At 50.6% G+C, this 16776-nt stretch overlaps 1 protein-coding gene across 5 annotated transcripts in view; it reads right to left on the reverse strand.

Moving 5' to 3' along the window:
* The window catches only part of LOC121542884 (glutamate receptor ionotropic, kainate 5-like), a 118414-nt gene extending 103511 nt beyond the window's left edge, over positions 1 to 14903 (reverse strand). For 3 of the 5 annotated variants that reach the window (XM_045208633.1, XM_045208630.1, XM_045208634.1), the window contains exons 1-3: positions 14531 to 14903; positions 14093 to 14146; positions 8108 to 10153 (exon numbers count right to left, since the gene is read on the reverse strand). The gene's annotated coding sequence lies outside the window, so the exon portion shown is untranslated. The remainder of the gene's footprint in view (positions 1 to 8107; positions 10154 to 14092; positions 14147 to 14530) is intronic. The other 2 variants (XM_045208631.1, XM_041852487.2) reach the window with 2 other exon arrangements.
* Between the last annotated feature and the right edge of the window lie 1873 nt (positions 14904 to 16776).

The following is a 16776-nucleotide window of genomic DNA, read 5'->3' on the forward strand; positions in this document are numbered from 1 at the left end:
CTCTTACCAGGAGTCTTCTCAGACCTAGCCTTTAGTGCTACAGGCTAATGGTAGCCTCTGCTGAGAGGAGCACGGGTGTAGGTCCCATCAGCCGTCATGTCAGGGGTTCAAGTCCAGCTGTCACGGTCGTCTATGTCGTCTAAGTATGACCAAGGCGCAGCGTGTCCAAGAAACATGACTTTATTTGAGTAAAGCACGTAATACAAAACAAAAGACGACTCAATGAAGTCCACGGTACACTGACCGAAACGGAACAAAAACCCACAACCCTCATGAGAACACAAACAGTTTAAATATGGCTCCCAATCAGAGATAACGAGCCGACAGCTGACACTCGTTACCTCCGATTGGGAGTCACACGACACTACAATTACTCACCCAAAACACAACCAAACGAATACACCCTATACAACAAAACCCCACAACAAAACCCAACAAAACAAATACACCCTGGCTCAAATACAAAAGTCCCGGAGCCAGAGTGTCACAGTACCCCCCCCTAAAGGTGCGACCTCCGGGCGCACCAGCATACAGTCTAGGGGAGGGTCTGGGTGGGCGTCTGTCCACGGTGGCGGTTCTGGCCCTGGTCGTGGTCCCCACCCCACCTTAGTCACCACCCGCTTCCCTAGCCTCCTCCACATGACCACCCTCCAACTTACCCCACCTGGATTTAGGGGCAGCACCGGGCTAAGAGGCAGCACCAGGATAAGGGGCAGCACCGGGCTAAGGGACAGCATCGGGCTAAGGGACAGCACCGGACTCAATGGCGGATCCTGGCTGGCTGGCTCTGGCGGATCCTGGCTGGACGGCTCTGGCGGATCATGGCTGGCTGAAAGATCTGGCTGCTCATGGCTGGCTGACGGATCTGGCTGCTCATGGCTGGCTGACGGATCTGGCTGCTCATGGCTGGCTGACGGATCTGGCTGCTCATGGCTGGCTGACGGATCTGGCTGCTCATGGCTGGCTGACGGATCTGGCTGCTCATGGCTGGCCGACGGATCTGGCTGCTCGTGGCTGGCTGACGGATCTGGCTGCTCGCGGCTGGCTGACGGATCTGGCTGCTCATGGCTGGCTGACGGATCTGGCTGCTCATGGCTGGCGGAAGGCTCTGGCTGATCCTGTCTGGCGGAAGGCTCTGGCTGATCCTGTCTGGCGGAAGGCTCTAGCGGCTCCGGTCTGGCGGACGGCTTTGAAGGCTCATGGCAGACGGGCGGCTTTGCAGGCTCAGTACAGATGGCCAGTTCAAGCGCCTTAGGGCAGACGGGCAGTTCAGGCCCCGTTGGGCAGACGGCAGACTCTGGCCGTCTGAGGCGCACCGTAGGCCTGGTGCGTGGTGCCGGAACTGGAGGTACCGGGCTGAGGACACGCATCTCAGGGCTAGTGCGGGAGAAGCAACAGGGCATGCTGGACCCTGGGGACGCACATAAGGCCTAGTGCGGAGAGCAGGAACAGGGCATGCTGGACACTGGGGGACGCACATAAGGCCTAGTGCGGAGAGCAGCAACAGGACGCACAGGACTCGGGGAACACACAGGAGGCTTGGTGCGTGGTGTAGGCACTGGTGGGAAAAGGCTGGAGACACGCACCATACAGCTAGTGCGTGGAGGAGACACAGGGCTCTGCAGACGTACAGGAAGCCTAGTGCGTGGTGTAGGCACTGGTGGTACTGGGCTGGAGCGGGGAGGTGGCGCCGGAAATACCGGACCGTGCAGGCTTACTGGCCCCCTTGAGCACTGAGCCTGCCCAACCTTACCCGGGTTGATGCTCCCCGTCGCCCGACCAGTACGGGGAGGTGGAATAACCCGCACCGGCCTATGTGGGCGAACCGGGGCCACCATGCGTAAGGCTGGTGCCATGTAAGCCGGCCCGAGGAGACGCACTGGTGGCCAGATGCGTTGGGCCGGCTTCATGACATCCGGCTCAACGCTCAATCTAGCCCGGCCGATACGTGGAGCTGGAATGTACCGAACCGGGCTATGCCTGCGTACAGGAGACACCATGCGCTCTACTGCGTAACACGGTGTCTGCCCGTACTCTCGCTCTCCACGGTAAGTCCAGGGAGTAGGCGCAGGTCTCCTACCTGACTTCGCCACACTCCCTTTAAGCCCCCCCCCAAGAAATTTTTGGGTAGTACCCACGGGCTTCCAGCCTTGACTCCGTGCTGCCTCCTCATACCGCCTCCTCTCGGCTTTAGCTGCCTCCCAGCTCTTCACGAGGGCGGCGATATTCTCCCGGTTGTGCCCAAGGACCCTTTCCATCCAGTATCTCCTCCCATGTCCATGAATCCTTGATAGGCGTCCATAAATCCTGTGTAGGTAGGTCCTGTTGCCGCTTGACACGCTGCTTGGTCCTTTTACGGTGGGTTTTTCTGTCACGGTCGTCTATGTCGTCTAAGTATGACCAAGGCGCAGCGTGTCCAAGAAACATGACTTTATTTGAGTAAAGCACGTAATACAAAACAAAAGACGACTCAATGAAGTCCACGGTACACTGACCGAAACGGAACAAAAACCCACAACCCTCATGAGAACACAAACAGTTTAAATATGGCTCCCAATCAGAGATAACGAGCCGACAGCTGACACTCGTTACCTCCGATTGGGAGTCACACGACACTACAATTACTCACCCAAAACACAACCAAACGAATACACCCTATACAACAAAACCCCACAACAAAACCCAACAAAACAAATACACCCTGGCTCAAATACAAAAGTCCCGGAGCCAGAGTGTCACACCAGCGCTGTTATTAGTTACTCTGAGAGATACGGGTCCAGCCCTGATATTCCTATAGTGGGTTTACTGTGCTCTACTAAAGCTAACCACTATGTGCTTGTAACACTCTGGCTCTATGGACGTTTATATTGAGCCAGGGTTGTTCATTTTCTTGTGTTGGGTGTATTTCATTTGGTGGTGTTGGGGATGGGTGAGTTTCATTTTGTTTGTGTCATGTGGTGATTGGTCGATGACTCCCAATCAGAGGTAACGAGTGTCAGCTGTCGGCTCGTTATCTCTGATTGGGAGCCATATATATTCTGTGTGTTTTCTCCTTTGTTTTGTGGGTTATTGTTTCTTTGTTGCTGTTAGTAGTATTCAGTATAGAACTTCACGGATCGTCATTTGTTGTTTTCTTCGTGGTTGCTTTAAGTTAATAAAGTCATCATGTTCACTCGCAACGCTGCGCATTGGTCTCCTCCTTCAGACGATCGTGACAGAATAACCCACCATAGAAGGACCAAGCAGCGTAACAAGCGGCAACAGGACCTACCTACACAGGAGTTATGGACGCCTCCTAAGGATTTTTGGACATGGGAGGAGATTCGGGCTGGAAAGGGTCCTTGGGCACAACCGGAGGAATATCACTGCCCTCGTGAAGAGCTGGAGGCAGCTGCAGCCGAGAGGAGGTGGTATGAGGAGGAATATCACCGCCCTCGTGAAGAGCTGGAGGCAGCTGCAGCCGAGAGGAGGTGGTATGAAGAGGAAGCGCGGAGTCGAGGCTGGAAGCCCGTGGTTACTCCCCAAAAATTTTTTTGGGGGGCACATGGCTTGGGCGCCTGGGCAGCAGGAGGCTGCCACAGGTAGAGCTGGAGAGAAGGCTATCGGATTACGGGAGCCATTGGCGAGTAGAGGAGGGAAGTTGTTGTGGCACGGCATGAGAGACTGAAGTGTGTTCCCAGTCTGGTCCGGTCCGTTCTTGATCCCCAGTTAAGGCCAGTGGTGGGTGTTCCCGGTACGGACCGGTCTGTTCCTACTCCACGCACCAGGTCCACGATGTGCGTCGCCAGCCGGCCAGAGTCTGCCGTCTGCCCTAGGGCGTCTGAACTGCCCGTCTGCCAAGCGCTGCATAAGCCGCCCGTCTGTACTGAGCCTGCAAAGCCGTCCGTCTGCCATGAGCCTTCAGAGCCGTCCGCCAGACAGAATCATACACCTGCTATGGAATCAGCAGGAGCCGACGCAGCCTATGCTGGACTGGAGGCTCGGGTTCGTGACCGGCAGGGAGCGGCTCATGCGGATGGGAGCCGTCCTGCTGGAGGTGATGACTGCAATCCGAGGCTGGGGTCCGCCTCACCGCTAGCCGCCAGCCAGCACCATCAGCCAGCCACGAGCAGCCAGACCCGTTAGCCAGCCATGAGCAGCCAGATCCGTCAGCCAGCCACGAGCAGCCAGATCCGTCAGCCAGCCATGAGCAGCCAGATCCGTCAGCCAGCCATGAGCAGCCAGACCCGTCAGCCAGCCATGAGCAGCCAGACCCGTCAGCCAGCCATGAGCAGCCAGATCCGTCAGCCAGCCATGAGCAGCCAGATCCGTCAGCTAGCCATGAGCAGCCAGATCCGTCAGCCAGCCATGAGCAGCCAGATCCGTCAGCCAGCCATGAGCAGCCAGATCCGTCAGCCAGCCATGAGCAGCCAGATCCGTCAGCCAGCCATGAGCAGCCAGATCCGTCAGCCAGCCATGAGCAGCCAGAGCCGTCGAGCCAGGATCAGCCAGAGCCTTCCGCCAGACAGGATCAGCCAGAGCCTTCCGCCAGACAGGATCAGCCAGAGCCTTCCGCCAGACAGGATCCGCCAGAGCCGTCCAGCCTGGATCCGCCAGAGCCGTCCAGCCAGGATCCGCCAGAGCCGTCCAGCCAGGATCCGCCAGAGCCGTTCAGCCAGGATCCGCCAGAGCCGTCCAGCCCGGATCCGCCAGAGCCGTCCAGCCAGGATCCGCCAGAGCCGTCCAGCCAGGATCCGCCAGAGCCGTCCAGCCAGGATCCGCCAGAGCCGTCCAGCCAGGATCCGCCAGAGCCGTCCCGCCAGGGATCCGCCAGAGCCGTCCAGCCTGGATCCGCCAGAGCCGTCCCGCCAGGGATCCGCCAGAGCCGTCCCGCCAGGATCCGCCAGAGCCGTCCCGCCAGGATCCGCCAGAGCCGTCCAGCCAGGATCCGCCAGAGCCGTCCGCCAGGATCCGGCCAGAGCCGTCCAGCCTGGATCCGCCAGAGCCGTCCCGCCAGGATCCGCCAGAGACGTCCCGCCAGGATCCGCCAGAGCCGTCCCGCCAGGATCCGCCAGAGCCAGCCAGCCAGGATCCGCCATCTAGTCAGGTGCTGCCCCTTGGCCCGGTGCTGCCCTTTAGCCCGGTGCTGCCCCTTAGTCGGTGCTGCCCCTGAGTCCGGTGCGCCCCTTAGCCCGGTGCCGCCCTTAGCCCGGTGCTGCCCCTTAGTCGGTGCTGCCCCTTAGTCCGGTGCTGCCTTTTTAGCCCGGTGCTGCCCCTAGCCCGGTGCTGCCCCTTAGTCCTGTACTGCCCTTTAGTCCGGTACTGCCCGTAGTCCGGTGCTGCCCCTTGTCCCGGTGCTGCCCCCTTATCCGGTGCTGCCCCTTATCCCGGTGCTGCCCCCTTAGGCCGATGCTGCCCCTTAGTCGGGGTTGCCCCTTAGTCCAGGTGGGGTTAGGTGGAGGGTGGTCATTGGGAGGAGGCTACCGAAGCAGGTTGTGACTGTGGTGGGGTGGGGATCACGACCCGGGGCCAGAGCCGCCACCATGGACAGACGCCCACCCAGACCCTCCCTAGTCCTGATGTTGGTGCGCCCGGAGTTCGCACCTTTAGGGGGTACTGTAACACTCTGGCTCTATGGACGTTTATATTGAGCCAGGGTTGTTCATTTTCTTGTGTTGGGTGTATTTCATTTGGTGGTGTTGGGGATGGGTGAGTTTCATTTTGTTTGTGTCATGTGGTGATTGGTCGATGACTCCCAATCAGAGGTAACGAGTGTCAGCTGTCGGCTCGTTATCTCTGATTGGGAGCCATATATATTCTGTGTGTTTTCTCCTTTGTTTTGTGGGTTATTGTTTCTTTGTTGCTGTTAGTAGTATTCAGTATAGAACTTCACGGATCGTCATTTGTTGTTTTCTTCGTGGTTGCTTTAAGTTAATAAAGTCATCATGTTCACTCGCAACGCTGCGCATTGGTCTCCTCCTTCAGACGATCGTGACAGTGCTGTAGATTCTGCCACCTACTGCAGAAACTCCCTTGGGAGAGAACACCATTTATCAGCATCCAGAGGAGCATGGACATATCGATGCGCAACATGGCTGGGAGTTGTGCTTTTATTACACTTTAAACTGTAAGGTCAACTTAGCGGAAATATGTGTCAAAGCTGTCAGGACCGGCTACATATAACAAATGGCTAGGCACACAGGATTCAGTGTAGAACATTGAGATAACAGGAGTAGAGAGCAGAGATTTCCCCAAGAGACAGGCTTAGGTAAGGCTATATCATATTGGTCCTACATGTGAAGGTGAGCAGAATGTGTTTTATTCTAACCAAACCAAACCAAACCTGGGGCCCTGGTTATAAGCTCTAATACTACTACTACTACTAACACCACCAGACATGCCTGTCAACTATGTTAGAAGGATTGGTTAAAGCAACAGCCTCCATCCAATCAAAAAAAGCATCGATCCCAAAATGGATCCAAAAGAATAAAGCCTTGGTCTTAACTAGATGTCACTGTATACCTGTCAAACCACGTGGCAATCTATTTATAGTACATAACTGTCAGAAGTGAGAAGTACAAGGTTACATGTCAGTTGTTATGACAGCTTTGTGTAAGCATTATATACTGTCTATAGGCATTATGACATCCCTTTCGCAACACACTAAAGCTCACTCCTCCTATCCTCTCCAGCCTATTCTGGAGCAGAGAATGGAGAGCAGTGTTATTTTATCTCTGTGCTTCTGCACTAAAGCTATTATTTAGTAATCTTAATTCTCCTGGGCTGACCAACAGTGTGAACAAAGCAGGGCCTTACTAAGCCCATCAGAGTGGTCACACGGAGCAGAGGTCTTTTCCTGCTCCACAGACCCAACAGACTCCTCTATCCCTCCCCCTCGTTCCTTCTGCATCCCTCCTCCATCTATTTATCCATCCTCCCTCTCTCCTTCTGCCTATTCCTCTGCCCCTTTTTCTCTCCCTCATCCTTTCTCACTCTCTACCTCCCCTTATTCCCGGCCCTCCCTCCATCTCTCTCTCCATCCCTCTCTCTCTCCCCTCCGTTCCTCCCTCACTCCATCATCTCTCTCCCCTCACTCCATCATCTCTCTCTCTCTCTCTCCCTACCTCTCTCTCCCTCCCTCCTTCTCCTCTCTCAGTGGCGGGAGAGAGTTGTGTGTGTAATGGCGTTATTCACAGTTCATTGGTCTGTTTGAAGGGACTCTCTTGATTGAGCGTTTCCCAGTGCAGGGCAGGGCAGGGTGGATGAGAGACTGTATAAAGATGTGTTGGGAGCCTGTGGAGATGGATGGGCTATGTGAACATAGACACACAGTAGGGGGCTGCCATGTTTGTGAAACCTCTAATTTAAAGACAACATTGGAAACTGGAGACAATGGCACACAGAAGAGGGAAACTATGGACACTCGGAAGCATGCAGGAGAGATTTGAGCTGTTTGAGAGGCTCAGTCTGCTGGAAATATTGGACATAGAAATAGTAGGCTAGCACAGATGAGTGAAATTGATTGTAAACTGAACACGGGAAAACAAGTGGATAAGCCTCAGAGCTAGCCAGAGAGAAAAACAGAATCTCTCTCTCTCTCTCTCTCTCCTTAATAAATGTATGCACTGACAAAGAACCCAAAACTGCTCTGAGAAGCAAAAATACACATCACTAATTAGTCCAAATTAACTCCAGGCAGACTTACGGTAGATGCACACACAATACACAAAAAACACACACCACACACACACAACCCACACACAACCAACACACACACAACACACACACAACACACACACACAACACACACACAACACACACACACACACACCACAAACACACACAACCAACACACACACACAGAAATGCAGTTCCTACTCTCACACCACTCTGATTCTGCTGCAACCCTGGCTTTCACTAGATCACAAAGTCTTCCTCTTACACACACACACACACACACAAAGCGCCTCTAGCTGAGGCAGCAAAGGCAACCAGAGTCGCTTTGAAGACAGTGTAAAACCAACGCTGCAGAAAAATGCTATGGCCTAAGCACACACAGACGATACACACATGTACACATAAACAGTCACACACGACACAACACAGAGAAAAGAAGAGTCCTACTTACAGAATGAGTCAGACGATATCAGGGGGGTGTACCATATATGTGTGTAGTAGCCAGTCAACACAGCCCTCGACAGGCATGGAGATAGAGTCCACCGGTGGAGGGATGGAGGGGTCAGGGACGAGGGGGGTTAGGTGAAGGGGATGCGTCTTCCGCGAAGGGGGGACTTGTGGGGCTGAGAGAGAGAGAGGACCTAGAAAGATGGAAGATTCCGGTACTTGGACTGTGATAGCTAGGCAACAATATTCCTTTTGGAGGTGAGGAGAAAAATAAAAAAAAACGAAGAAGAAGAAGAAAAAATCTTCAAACACCCTCAACAAAGGCAGAGAGTAAAGGACAGAAGGAGAAAAATAAAGGGTATTGTATCTCTTCTTCCTTTTCTTTATCTCACTCCCTCTCTTCAGTAGAGCTATAGACGCGGAAGGAGCCTCTTCGCCAAATGAAACACGAGGGGTGAAAAATGAGTCTGTTTCAATCCAAAAGAGCCCCCCTCCTTCCCTTTCTCTCTCTCCTTCCCTCGTTTCGTTCCCTCTGGGCCGTGAGAAGGCCTCGACGCCTTCGAGTACCGGTGTCTAAATCCAATCTCTCTCCCAGAAGACGAGGGGGAAACAGGGGAGGAAATGACAAGCAGATGAAGGAGAGGATTTCAGACACCTGCTCTCTATCCCTTTCCTTTCACTGCCTACTTTTCTCTTTCCTTCCCTCTCTCTCTCCCTCTCTCTGCCACTACCTCTATCTAACCTATCCTTCCCTTCTAGTAACAGTCCCCCTACCTGTTTGTTTGTATCTGTCTAGTCTTGCCAGTGGAGGCTGAGGCTGAGGGGGATGCAGTCAGATCCTCTAATTGCTGCGTCGCTCGCTCTCAGTCCCCGTCAGGCAGACAGGCAGCACCAAACACAACACAGGACTGACTGCTTCTCTCTCCCTCTCTCCCCCTCTCTCTCACACACAGTCTGGAATGACAATGACGACTGTCTGCTTGTAATGTCTGTTTATACTGCCTCCATGTTTACTGTCTGTCTATCTGTTTAAGAGCCATCCAGCTCCGGTCCTTTAACCCCCCTCTAGTGCTCAGCTGCCCCCACGGTCAGAATTCTGCCTCTTTCCTTGCCCATCGTGCAAACCAACCAACCAGCCAGCCAACCAACCAACCAACCAGCCAACCAACCAATCAGCGGAACTCAGAGACAGACAGGCTAAATTAGGCTGAGGCAGGAAGTCTCTAGAAGGATTCTGACAAATCTCAGTTAATTCTCTCGCTTTATTTCTCTCTTCTCTCTCTCTTTCTCTCTACTTGTTTCCCTATCTCCTTCTCTTCTCCGTTCCGTCTATCTCTCTCTACTTTCTCGTTATCTATTCAGGGCAGTTTGTCCCTCTTCTCTCTCTGTCACCTAGGGAGGATCAGGAAGAATGGACCTGTTTCATAATATATTCCTCCTCACTGGATGAAGAGGTGTGGGGAAAGGAGGAAGACCAGAAAAAGGGAAAAGTGGAGGGGGAAATGTTCCTTTAAAAAATAAGCCCCCAAACAAATCAGAAGGCAGGGATTACTTGGTGTCAATTACTTGGTTCTGCTGAGGAACCGGTCTAGAACAGACACAGAACTTTAAAGTAAACAGAGTAAAGTCCCATAATCTAGACAGGATGTACAGCTGATAAATCCACCCATGTCCCACAATCCCATGTTGTGTTCTGGAGGAGCTCTCACAGTTGAGTATTTCCTTCCAGGAAGACACGTCCCCCGAAGCTCAAGGTCCTCTACAAGTTGTTGCACTGGCATCAACACCCCAAACCTCTAGGTTTCACTAAATCCCATTGGATGCTTGTTGTAATCAGAACAGTGCATTGAACACATCTCTCACTGGAACAATGGTAGTACTGGTGGTTGGGCTCCTGATGGTGGGGTCACTCTGCAGGGGTAGAGAGGTGGTCAGTGTTGGGGTGCTAGATGCTAGCAGTTGGATGTTATTCCCCATGGTGGGAACTGCGACTCCTGACTGACAAGGAAAGGATTCAGAAAGGTAGAGGTAATTCCACTAGGCTTCAGCCCTGTAGGAGAGAGAGAAAGGCAGAGAGAGGGAGAGAGAAAGAGAGAGCATGTGAGACTTGGTGACATTTGTGTCATTCTGGTTTATCGCGCACGTCATTCTCCTCCACGTCCGACTCAACTCTACCAGTTTTTCTCCTGTCTCTTCCCTTCCCCCATCTCTCTCTGCAGCTCAATCTCCCCCCTAAATGGTCTCACCACTGTCTACTCTACTGTAGCCTTTCATTCCCTTCCATCTATATTCTCCTCTCTCCTTTAATCCCTGCTATCTTTCCCAGTCCGTCGATATCTATGTATCTGTCCATCTTTCTATACAGTATCTGAGAGGAGCTGTACTCTGAGGAGCAGAGAGAGAGAGAGAGAGAGCGAGAGAGAGACAGAGAGAGAGACAGAGAGAGAGAGAGAGAGAGAGAGAGAGAGAGAGAGAGAGAGAGAGAGAGAGAGAGAGAGAGAGAGAGAGAGAGAGAGAGAGAGAGAGAGAGAGAGAGAGAGAGAGAGAGAGAGAGAGAGAGAGAGAGAGAGAGAGAGAGACTGGCATGTTAAACGCAACAGATAAAAGCACAGTCCAGGAGAAAACCACCATCTCCCTAACAGGCTAAAGTCCAAGATAAAACCAAATAAAAATACACATATACAGCCAGGTTAAAACCACCTGTTTCCTCTCTCCACATATACAGCCAGGTTAAAACCACCTGTTTCCTCTCTCCACATATACAGCCAGGTTAAAACCACCTGTCTCCTCTCTCCACACATACAGCCAGGTTAAAACCACCTGTCTCCTCTCTCCACACATACAGCCAGGTTAAAACCACCTGTCTCCTCTCTCCACACATACAGCCAGGTTAAAACCACCTGTCTCCCCTCTCCACACATACAGCCAGGTTTAACCCACCTGTCTCCTCTCTCCACACATACAGCCAGGTTTAAACCACCTATCTCCTCTCTCCACACATACAGCCAGGTTAAAACCACCTGTCTCCTCTCTCCACACATACAGCCAGGTTTAAACCACCTATCTCCTCTCTCCACACATACAGCCAGGTTAAAACCACCTGTCTCCTCTCGCCACACATACAGCCAGGATAAAACCACTGTCTAACCATATACAGACATTTTTATATTTTAGTCATTTAGCAGACGCCCTAATCCAGAGGGACTTAGTGTATTCATCTTAAAATAGCTAGGTGAGACAACCACATATATCTCAGTTAAAGTAAGTGCATTTTTCCTATACAGCCAAGATAAAGCCACTGTCTCTCCTTATACAATCCAGGATCAACCCTGGCTCTGCCCCAGTCCTACCTAGCTTGCTTGCCAAATCTGCTGCAGCTTTAGCCAACAATACCAAACATGCCAAAGCATGACAATGACAAAGCAGTTGGCTGAAGCAGAACCGATCTGGCTTCCAGGCTAAGTCTTACCGGTTCAGCCCAGATACTAAACTCTTTTGCCAGTTCGTTTCACCTATTTTGTGGTCCGAGTCCTGTTTGCATTCACATTGGTATGTTCAGAAAGGAACCAATATCTTTTTCCAACATTCCCTCAATGCACTCTGGGTTTTTACAAAGTGCAGGACAAGACATTCTATCAGAACGTGTTATCGGACAGCTACTTACATTTTGGAAGCTAATAGATTGCATTTAGTTAAAAAATTAGACATAATAATTGTAATCAGAAGATACATATTATTGGTAACAGAATAAATAGCAGAAGAATAACTGCAGATTAAATAATGCTGTAATTGAAAATTCTACACCCAATGTAGGCTACTGCCCCTTTAAGAGCTACAATAGATTTTGTACCCTATTTTGTGAATGTTAAGAAATATTTTGGTGTCTTCTCACCAGTGGAGGCTGCTGAGGGGAGGACGGCTCATAATAATGGCTGGAACAGAACGAGTGGAATGGCTTCAAACACATGGAAACCATGGAAACCATGTGTTTGATGTATTTGATACCATTCAACTTATTCCGCTCCAGCCACTAACATGAGCCCATCCTCCCCAACTACGGTGCCACCAACCTCCTGTGCTTCTCACACTATTCAAACCCTACAACTGAATAAACAGCTTATGAAGTTCTCTTAGCCTATAGATCACATATTACAAACAAATAATCTGAACTAAAAACTTCACACGTTTTGGAATTTCTGTGCATCCTTGACAATTGCTAATCAATAGGCCATAACCAAAAACATTAAAAAACATTATGCGAACCTGCACATCATCATCTTCTCTCTATTGTGGCACCAATATAAGAGGGTCTATGGCAGGGGAAACGGTGTTGCAGTAGTCTAGTGTGTGGTGCAGGAATAATGACAAGCGAACCTGGGGAGCTTCGTGTTCACATTGCCCTACAAAAGGGATCCGGACCGCGGAATTCAAGCAAACCGAACTCAGACCACCTCATCGAGATGGTCTCAGTTCGGTTCGGGGGCTATTTTGAGGGGTCTGAGTTCCTTTGGAGTGTTCACACTGCACAAAAAATTAAGCGAACCGCACTGAGTTCACAAAAATTGGCTGAAAGGGACAAAGTGTGAAAAGACCCTTAGAAATAAGGGTACGGTTAGGGTGCAAATTGTTCCCTGGGATACAAAAATAATTTTTGCCACTTAAAAGGAACTAATGTCTTTGTCACTGTGGTGGTACCCTAAAGGCAAATTTGTACCATAATCATTATCATGATCATATTCCCAACATTTGTAAACTGTATTTAAGAAAGGTACTATCTGAGGTATGAACTGGGGTACAATTATGTCCCTACAGGGTACCACTACAGTAACAAATCTTAACCCGTTTCTAAGAGTGTATGCTATTTTATGTACCCTACAACACTGGACGTGTAACAGTAATATCAGTACAGCTTGTATTAAACATCTCTGTCTCTTTACAGTCCTATGGCCCTTATCTAACCTATGTCAGCTGTTAAAGAGGCCTAACTGACACCTCCTCTCTGCATGCAGCCACAGGGGAGAGACGGTCCATTTGAGGTGCAACATTACAGTCCACTTAGTGTATCAGTTCCAATCAATACTCGTGTGGATGTTACCCCGCTGATAGCCCAGTACCCACAGGAACATGTTGTGTGCCAGGCTGTTGGCTGGGCTCATAGTGGTGGTTGGAGGTGTAAGAAGAGGAGAAAACTGCTGTGTTGTTGTCTGATTTCTTGCCAAATCGTTTGACACAAACACCACAGAACACACACCCTGCCCTCTCTGGCATTACACACGCATGTGCGCGCACACCAACAGACTGGCGTGGAATGGCCATTGTGGAAAAACACAGAGAGTGTATCCACAGCTTTTACAGCTACTGTACTGGCTGTGTCAGTATAGAGACTGCCCTGTCTTCTTTGAGTGTCAATTCAAACAGAATGTGGAGCGTGTGGAGAGACAGAGCGATGGAGGAGATGAGGGGGGGAAGAGGCAAGGAGGGAGGGAGGGAGGGAGGAGGGAGGGAGGGAGGGAGGGAGGGAGGGGGCGGGGCGGAGAGCAACACATGGAAGTGAGCCATTCAGATTTGATAAAAATCCATCACACTAGAGGCTTGTTTATGTCTGCGTGGAGGAGAGGAGGATGGATGGATGGATGATGAAAAGAGGACGAAAGGAAGGAAGGAGTGATGGAGGGAGACATTGCAGAGCTTGAGGGGAAAACCGGCTGAAATACGTTGAAATGGAAGCAAGGAAATGGAGGAGGAAAAACTCATCAGGGATGCATATGGTGTGGCTAAACGACAAACAAGAGAAACAGAGAGAAAGAAGAAGAGAGAGAGATAACGAGAAAGAGAGCAAGAAAGAAGGGCTCGAGAGAGAAAGAAAGAGAAAGAATGGTTGAAAAGAGAAAATAGAGAAAAATGGCTAAAGAGAGAGAGAGAGCAACAGAGAAAAAGAGGGAGAGAAAGATAGAGAGCGAAAGGAGGAAGAGGAGGAATAGACACTCACCCATTCCAGTGGCCTCTCCACAGGCGAGCACAATCCCGTCTCTGTGATGCCATCCTGGGTAGGAGCAGAGAGAGATCCCTTGAGCTCCCTCCTCAGAATACCAATAGGGTTGCTATTATCAGCTCACAGACACACACAGACACACTGGCACTGAAGATGAGAACGCCAGACACACACACACACACACACAGAGTCAGGTCTGAGGCCGACACTTTAATATCAACTCTTCAATGTGAATAAACCTTTATCTAATTTCGGGCTTTATTTTTCTCTGTCTCTCTCTTTCCAGGACCCCCCTTCTCTCGCTCTCTTTCTCTGCCTCTCTCTACGAAAATAATCACAGCATTAGACAAGCCCGAAAAAAAACCCATCAAAATATACTGCGACACTCAGACACATGCATAGCTTACACACACATACACACACACATACACTCACCGTATATACTGTTTACACAATCCCAATGTAACGCAGCAGTCCCAATGACGATGCCAGCCGTAGGTTGCAATTACAGTCTGTTCCGGGTAGAATGGTGTTAAACAGGAATGAGCACCCCGTTATCATCCGTTCCCCCTCTCTCAGGATTCCTCTCCTCTCCTCCGTCTGATGCCCAGATAAGAGGATGAAAGACCAGACTCTCTTCTCTTTTCTCTCTGTAGTGTATATTCTCCTATTGTCCGTCATTCATTGCTTAGTTCAAGGTTTTCTTCATCCCTGCTGCCAGTGTACTTTGCTGTGATTCCACGACACGACTGCAAACTGCATCTACTAACTCACCCTCTCTCTCTCTCCTTGTTCAATTGTATCCCCATACCTACTCAGCTCTCTCTCCAATCCAATCAGCACTGCCTCCCTCCCTCCCTCCATCCCTCGCTCTGCTCCCTCCTACTCTGTTGCCTCCCCCTCCTTCCTATCACCCACTCCCTCCCTCTCTCTCTCTGTCTCGGGTTTTCTGAAAGACAAATATCTCTGCCAGTCTTGGAGATAAGCATTTGAAAAAAACGAAAAGAGAAAATCGACATGTGCATACACACACACACACACAAAAATCATATGGATGTCCTCCTTCCCCAGCTGGAGTGAATGACCCCGACAGGACTTGACATGGTTACATGCTCAGGGTGACAAACAGAATCACACACTTCATTTACACCCAGATCTACACACACACACACACAAACGCATGTGCACCTGTGCACGCACACGCACGAACACACACATACGCACATGCACACAACAGACTTTGCTCAAGGACACAAACACAATCACAGTACCACATCTGTGTGCTAAAACACTGGCACGGCTTCTACACAGAGTAAACACACAGGCACAGATAGCCTACATCTCAACAAACACAGACGAAGATACACGTAGTACACACACAGTTGCGCTGTCAAGAGAATTTATATCTCTAATTCAACCTAAGCTTGAATCATTACCAGAGGTTGTAAGGCTCTGGTTTTAATCATAAATGATTCAAGGTCCACAACCAGCAAGAATGATCTGTATGTTTATTCATGGAGAGCTCTGGCGCCAAAACCCATACCCTCCTGTTTTATACCCCTTGACACACAAAGGCACTTTGCTCCGCCCACCTTTAGGAGGCTTTCTTAAACAGTTTCCACCTTTCTCCTTCACCCTGGAATGTTTAGTCCCGCCCCCCTCTGTTAGTGGGTTGATAATTCTAACACAGTTTACACATTTATACTGTATTTGGGGTGAAATCCTTTAGTCATTATTCTTAAAATACAAATTAATCTAACACGCACACACACTTATCCCAACATGATGGCCACACTCCCATCAGACAGACAGTCACATGAGGAAGACTCCACAACATGACGGCCACACTCCCATCAGATAGACAGTCACATGAGGAAGACTCCACAACATGATGGCCACACTCCCATCAGACAGACAGTCACATGAGGAAGACTCCACAACATGACGGCCACACTCCCATCAGACAGACAGTCACATGAGGAAGACTCCACAACATGATGGCCACACTCCCATCAGATAGACAGTCACATGAGGAAGACTCCACAACATGACGGCCACACTCCCATCAGACAGACAGTCACATGAGGAAGACTCCACAACATGACGGCCACACTCCCATCAGACAGACAGTCACATGAGGAAGACTCCACAACATGACGGCCACACTCCCATCAGACAGACAGTCACATGAGGAAGACTCCACAACATGACGGCCACACTCCCATCAGACAGACAGTCACATGAGGAAGACTCCACAACATGACGGCCACACTCCCATCAGATAGACAGTCACATGAGGAAGACTCCACAACATGATGGCCACACTCCCATCAGACAGACAGTCACATGAGGAAGACCACAACATGACGGCCACACTCCCATCAGACAGACAGTCACATGAGGAAGACTCCACAACATGATGGCCACACTCCCATCAGACAGACAGTCACATGAGGAAGACTCCACAACATGACGGCCACACTCCCATCAGACAGACAGTCACATGAGGAAGACTCCACAACATGACGGCCACACTCCCATCAGACAGACAGTCACATGAGGAAGACTCCACAACATGACGGCCACACTCCCATCAGACAGACAGTCACATGAGGAAGACTCCACAACATGACGGCCACACTCCCATCAGATAGACAGTCACATGAGGAAGACTCCACAAC

This window comes from Coregonus clupeaformis, chromosome 28 (genome assembly GCF_020615455.1).
Source record: "Coregonus clupeaformis isolate EN_2021a chromosome 28, ASM2061545v1, whole genome shotgun sequence".
Classification (NCBI taxonomy): Eukaryota; Metazoa; Chordata; class Actinopteri; order Salmoniformes; family Salmonidae; genus Coregonus; species Coregonus clupeaformis.